The sequence below is a fragment of the Dreissena polymorpha genome, chromosome 3 (assembly GCF_020536995.1).
Source record: "Dreissena polymorpha isolate Duluth1 chromosome 3, UMN_Dpol_1.0, whole genome shotgun sequence".
Lineage (NCBI taxonomy): Eukaryota > Metazoa > Mollusca > Bivalvia > Myida > Dreissenidae > Dreissena > Dreissena polymorpha.
Window position 1 is genome coordinate 35741870 of NC_068357.1, and position 6879 is coordinate 35748748.

The 6879-nt window shown below is 38.1% G+C and overlaps 1 long non-coding RNA gene across 2 annotated transcripts; it reads right to left on the bottom strand.

The window, feature by feature from the left end:
* Positions 1–767: 767 nt before the first annotated feature.
* Positions 768–5026, bottom strand: LOC127873683 (uncharacterized). 2 transcript variants are annotated; one of them, XR_008046328.1, is made up of 6 exons: positions 4508–5026; positions 4120–4206; positions 2834–2993; positions 2446–2532; positions 1161–1320; positions 768–859 (listed from the first exon to the last, which is right to left on the bottom strand). It is a non-coding gene; the product is annotated as an uncharacterized LOC127873683 (long non-coding RNA). The 2 variants fall into 2 exon arrangements; XR_008046327.1 differs by lacking the exon at positions 4508–5026 and having other exon boundaries at positions 4120–4330.
* Positions 5027–6879: the final 1853 nt, after the last annotated feature.

Sequence of the window (6879 nt, forward strand, 5' to 3'; positions counted from 1 at the left end):
ATAGGCAAACCGGTTTTGACAGTTGTGCAGGCGACCATTTTGGGCTCAAATAGTAATACCTACTTTCAAAGCCGGGAACCATCAACAGAAAAAGTAGAGCACAAAAATGGCTTTTTTTTCTTATTGCTTACAAATATACCTTCAAATTGATACCAAAACATTCCATTTGCAATGTATTTTAAAAATCCTATGCAGCATGCACTGAACAATGTGTGCTAAGTATCAAACTGACTGCATGTAACCCTAAAAACAGGAGTTCCGGTTTGGGGTTATGTGACCTTTAAGAGAACCCAACCCCTTCAAATTTAAATTAAAGGCACTTTTCCCACAGGTATAATCTGTTTGGAGAAAGATCACAAAGTTCCGGTACAATGACACACAGATTAATTCATAAAAGTTGCCGTTGAAAGCGCCATGCGTAACAGCGTTTCGCGTCAAGAATTAAGGTAGAAAAGCCAAACTTGGTTACATCATACATGCAGCACTTAGACTCCATACAAGGCATGTCTTTCGATTCTAATAGGCAAAGCTGATCTTACATATGACTTAATAAGTGAAAAAAATCATCAATGGCAATATTTGTGCATCAAAGCAGGTTTTGAACTGGATTCAAACAAACTTTTTTTTATTTTTTTTTTTGCACATTTTAGGTAAAATCCATGTAGAAGCAGCAATTCTGATGTCATTTGACCCAACAAAAGGGCTTGCTTGCATAGAAAAACAACACACTTGACTTTCTGACTAAAAAAAGTCATCGTCAGACATGAGCTTTCTGGACCTATGATTCCTCGGCTCGAGTTCCGTCTAGGGCAGGCTCCGGAAAGTGTCAGTCTGGCCCGGGTGCTCAATTCCGTGTAATCTGAGAAAACAAAAAGGTTTTTTGTGCACATTTACCCATTACGGTGCCAACTTATGTAAGTTAGATACAATTAGAGTAAGCGTTCAATAGTCTTTCTTGCTTTATTTGCTGCAAATGGTTAATTCACCACGCCGGCATCACATTGTCGGGCACACCGGCAAAGTTATCGCCACAAAATTTGGTTTCAGAGCTGCAGTCAATGTAAAACACCCAATTTTCCTAATTTTGGTGACAAAAGTGTGCCAGGATATCAAAGAAATCATTTTACAATAGATTTAATTGAAAATAACGGCGTACTAACCTGCAAAGACACCGATCCTCTCGACACGACTGGGCGAGTGTCGAGGGCCGTCTCCGAATCAGTCATGCTGTACAGTTTTTGATGGCCTGTCTCTTCAGCCGGACTTGTAAACCAATTGGACGACAGTTCAGGCAGAGCTATAGACCCATTTCGACACCGCCTACAAATGCACACTTAGGTTTACGCATAATATTAAGGTCACTTAAATACAGATTCCCTGGTGTTTTTCATGCAGGGTCTATCGCAACAACATTCTTCCAGGAAAGAAAGCATAATATTATTATCATTTTTGTGTTTTCAGCTGAATACTTGATTTTACTTGAACTCAGCAAGATATCCAAACAGGTAAAATATGGCAAAGTAGTGTTATTCTGAGTAGATCTGCCTGAATGGGTTGAAGGCGAAGGCAGATAGAAGTGTCGGTCCGAAATTGGCGGGCATTTTTAACAGTAAAAGGCTCAAAAAGTAAACAATAATAATAAATACAGATGAAATAATGACATGCATTAGGTTCATTATTGAGATTGATGCAAATTAATGTCAAAATGGCACTGAAAAACAATACCGGGTGTTTAAGTAGTCTTAGAATATGTCTCCGGAACAGGTTTCGGTGTGATTTTCCAGCATTTACCCCCTTATGACCCCAAGTGCAACAGCCCAATTGCAAACAGCCCTAATTTGGGTCCAAATGACATCTGGCAGTTATGTTTTGCAATACAGAGAGTTTTTGATGGTCAAATGTCAAAATTCTGGCAGACAACTAACTTGGTCGGATGTGCTTTTAAGAGAACCCAACCCCTTCAAATTTAAATTAAAGGCACTTTTCCCAAAGGTATAATCTGTTTTGAGAAAGATCACAAAGTTCCGATACAATGACACACAGATTAATTCATAAAAGTTGCCGTTGAAAGCGCCATGCGTAACAGCGTTTCGCGTCAAGAATTAAGGTAGAAAAGCCAAACTTGGTTACATCATACATGCAGCACTTAGACTCCATACAAGGCATGTCTTTCGATTCTAATAGGCAAAGCTGATCTTACATATGACTTAATAAGTGAAAAAAATCATCAATGGCAATATTTGTGCATCAAAGCAGGTTTTGAACTGGATTCGAACAAACTTTTTATATTTTTTTTGCACATTTTAGGTAAAATCCATGTAGAAGCAGCAATTCTGATGTCATTTGACCCAACAAAAGGGCTTGCTTGCATGGAAAAACAACACACTTGACTTTCTGACTAAAAAAAGTCATCGTCAGACATGAGCTTTAAGTCTTTTGTCACACCTGGACCTATGATTCCTCGGCTCGAGTTCCGTCTCGGGCAGGCTCCGGAAAGTGTCAGTCTGGCCCGGGTGCTCAATTCCGTGTAATCTGAGAAAACAAAAAGGTTTTTTGTGCACATTTACCCATTACGGTGCCAACTAATGTAAGTTAGATACAATTAGAGTAAGCGTTCAATAGTCTTTCTTGCTTTATTTGCTGCAAATGGTTAATTCACCACGCCGGCATCACATTGTCGGGCACACCGGCAAAGTTATCGCCACAAAATTTGGTTTCAGAGCTGCAGTCAATGTAAAACACCCAATTTTCCTAATTTTGGTGACAAAAGTGTGCCAGGATATCAAAGAAATCATTTTACAATAGATTTAATTGAAAATAACGGCGTACTAACCTGCAAAGACACCGATCCTCTCGACACGATTGGGCGAGTGTCGAGGGCCGTCTCCGAATCAGTCATGCTGTACAGTTTTTGATGGCCTGTATCTTCAGCCGGACTTGTAAACCAATTGGACGACAGTTCAGGCAGAGCTATAGACCCATTTCGACACCGCCTACAAATGCACACTTAGGTTTACGCATAATATTAAGGTCACTTAAATACAGATTCCCTGGTGTTTTTCATGCAGGGTCTATCGCAACAACATTCTTCCAGGAAAGAAAGCATAATATTATTATCATTTTTGTGTTTTCAGCTGAATACTTGATTTTACTTGAACTCAGCAAGATATCCAAACAGGTAAAATATGGCAAAGTTGTGTTATTCTGAGTAGATCTGCCTGAATGGGTTGAAGGCGAAGGCAGATAGAAGTGTCGGTCCAAAATTGGCGGGCATTTTTAACAATAAAAGGCTCAAAAAGTAAACAATAATAATAAATACAGATGAAATAATGACATGCATTAGGTTCATTATTGAGATTGATGCAAATTAATGTCGAAATGGCACTGAAAAACAATACCGGATGTTTAAGTAGTCTTAGAATATGTCTCCGGAACAGGTTTCGGTGTGATTTTCCAGCATTTACCCCCCTTATGACCCCAAGTGCAACAGCCCAATTGCAAACAGCCCTAATTTGGGTCCAAATGACATCTGGCAGTTATGTTTTGCAATACAGAGAGTTTTTGATGGTCAAATGTCAAAATTCTGGCAGACAACTAACTTGGTCGGATGTGCTTTAAGAGAACCCAACCCCTTCAAATTTAAATTAAAGGCACTTTTCCCACAGGTATAATCTGTTTTGAGAAAGATCACAAAGTTCCGGTACAATGACACACAGATTAATTCATAAAAGTTGCCGTTGAAAGCGCCATGCGTAACAGCGTTTCGCGTCAAGAATTAAGGTAGAAAAGCCAAACTTGGTTACATCATACATGCAGCACTTAGACTCCATACAAGGCATGTCTTTCGATTCTAATAGGCAAAGCTGATCTTACATATGACTTAATAAGTGAAAAAAATCATCAATGGCAATATTTGTGCATCAAAGCAGGTTTTGAACTGGATTCGAACAAACTTTTTTTTATTTTTTTTGCACATTTTAGGTAAAATCCATGTAGAAGCAGCAATTCTGATGTCATTTGACCCAACAAAAGGGCTTGCTTGCATGGAAAAACAACACACTTGACTTTCTGACTAAAAAAAGTCATCGTCAGACATGAGCTTTAAGTCTTTTGTCACACCTGGACCTATGATTCCTCGGCTCGAGTTCCGTCTCGGGCAGGCTCCGGAAAGTGTCAGTCTGGCCCGGGTGCTCAATTCCGTGTAATCTGAGAAAACAAAAAGGTTTTTTGTGCACATTTACCCATTACGGTGCCAACTAATGTAAGTTAGATACAATTAGAGTAAGCGTTCAATAGTCTTTCTTGCTTTATTTGCTGCAAATGGTTAATTCACCACGCCGGCATCACATTGTCGGGCACACCGGCAAAGTTATCGCCACAAAATTTGGTTTCAGAGCTGCAGTCAATGTAATTGACCCAATTTTCCTAATTTTGGTGACAAAAGTGTGCCAGGATATCAAAGAAATCATTTTACAATAGATTTAATTGAAAATAACGGCGTACTAACCTGCAAAGACACCGATCCTCTCGACACGACTGGGCGAGTGTCGAGGGCCGTCTCCGAATCAGTCATGCTGTACAGTTTTTGATGGCCTGTCTCTTCAGCCGGACTTGTAAACCAATTGGACGACAGTTCAGACAGAGCTATAGACCCATTTCGACACCGCCTACAAATGCACACTTAGGTTTACGCATAATATTAAGGTCACTTAAATACAGATTCCCTGGTGTTTTTCATGCAGGGTCTATCGCAACAACATTCTTCCAGGAAAGAAAGCATAATATTATTATCATTTTTGTGTTTTCAGCTGAATACTTGATTTTACTTGAACTCAGCAAGATATCCAAACAGGTAAAATATGGCAAAGTAGTATTATTCTGAGTAGATCTGCCTGAATGGGTTGAAGGCGAAGGCAGATAGAAGTGTCGGTCCAAAATTGGCGGGCATTTTTAACAGTAAAAGGCTCAAAAAGTAAACAATAATAATAAATACAGATGAAATAATGACATGCATTAGGTTCATTATTGAGATTGATGCAAATTAATGTCAAAATGGCACTGAAAAACAATACCGGGTGTTTAAGTAGTCTTAGAATATGTCTCCGGAACAGGTTTCGGTGTGATTTTCCAGCATTTACCCCCCCCCCTTATGACCCCAAGTGCAACAGCCCAATTGCAAACAGCCCTAATTTGGGTCCAAATGACATCTGGCAGTTATGTTTTGCAATACAGAGAGTTTTTGATGGTCAAATGTCAAAATTCTGGCAGACAACTAACTTGGTCGGATGTGCTTAAGGGTTATGCATGCGCAATTAATTTCCTTCTATATTACATATAAAATAGTTGAAGTTCGATATCAATTTTTACCATGATCAAGCAATGACCCACTATATCACCATACATCATTGGAAAGATAAATGCATAATCTTTTGAAAAAATGGATGTCATTAAATTCTATACATTGTAACTCAAAATATTCACCTTAGAATAGGCAAACCGGTTTTGACAGCTGTGCAGGCGACCATTTTTGGGCTCAAATAGTATGACCTACTTTCAAAGCCGGGAACCATCAACAGAAAAAGTAGAGCACAAAAATGGCTTTTTTTCTTATTGCTTACAAATATACCTTCAAATTGATACCAAAACATTCCATTTGCAATGTATTATACAAATCCTATTCAGCATGCACTGAACAATGTGTGCTAAGTATCAAACTGACTGCATGTAACCCTAAAAACAGGAGTTCCGGTTTGGGGTTATGTGACCTATAGGCAAAGAAGCCATTTTGGTGTTAGCTTGTCTAGGTTTTCTTCCCGCTGAGCCACGTGATTAAGTGGGCGGAGCGATCACTGATATGTCAATTATCGCTTAGTCTTAACAACTTTTGATCTCGTTGACGCAAGTCGGTATATTCCCCCGGGTCAAATGTGACGCATGACGTAATTTTCTCAAGAGTCAAAAAGGGGTCTTCTGTAATTTTCAAGCGTCAAAACCCGGGAGCTCGGGTCAAAGGAAAGCCCCTGTCAGACAATAAAGATAACGCAAAAATTATTGCAAAACGGATTTATTGCAAACCGGGTTGTAATAAAAATATCAAATTGCAATAAGACACCGCAACCCGTTTTGCAATAAAATTATTGCATTTCTGGGTTTTCTTTACTTCAGTACGAACTTGGTTGAAATCACTTTCTATACACATTTTGCAATGTTTTATCATATTTATCATGAAATCGATCACTTATGTCGTTTTTTTTGTCTACACTTATACTTATGTCTTATTTTGAAAAAGAAAATCCATAAATACGACAGTTTTTTTAGACTTTATTTTCACAGTATCCAATAAATATAAATCAATTAGTACATGTGTGATGCGTTTATTGCAAAACGGGTTTAATCCAAAACGGGTTGTTATAAAAATTGCAAATTTCAATAAGACACTCCAACCCATTTTGCAATAAATTTATTGCAAAACGGGTTGTTATAAAAATTGCAAATGCAATAAGACAGTCTAACACGTTTTGAAATAAATTTATTGCAAAACGAGTTTATTCCAAAACGGGTTGTTATAAAAAATTCAAATTGCTATAAGACACTACAACCCTTTTTGCAATAAATTTATTGCAAAACGGGTTTATTGCAAAACGGGTCGTTATAAAAATTTCAAATTGCAATAAGAAACTCCAATCCGTTTTGCAATAAATTTATTGCACAACGGGTTTATTGCAAAACGGGTGGTAGTAGCAAAGACTCTTTACACGTAATGACGGAGTTTTAAATAACTGGTACCCGCTAAACGCTAAATACGTTAAATGTTTGAAATTAAATTTCCTAATTATTGAGAACTGTATTTTTTCATAAATTTAACGGGATAGTATGTTT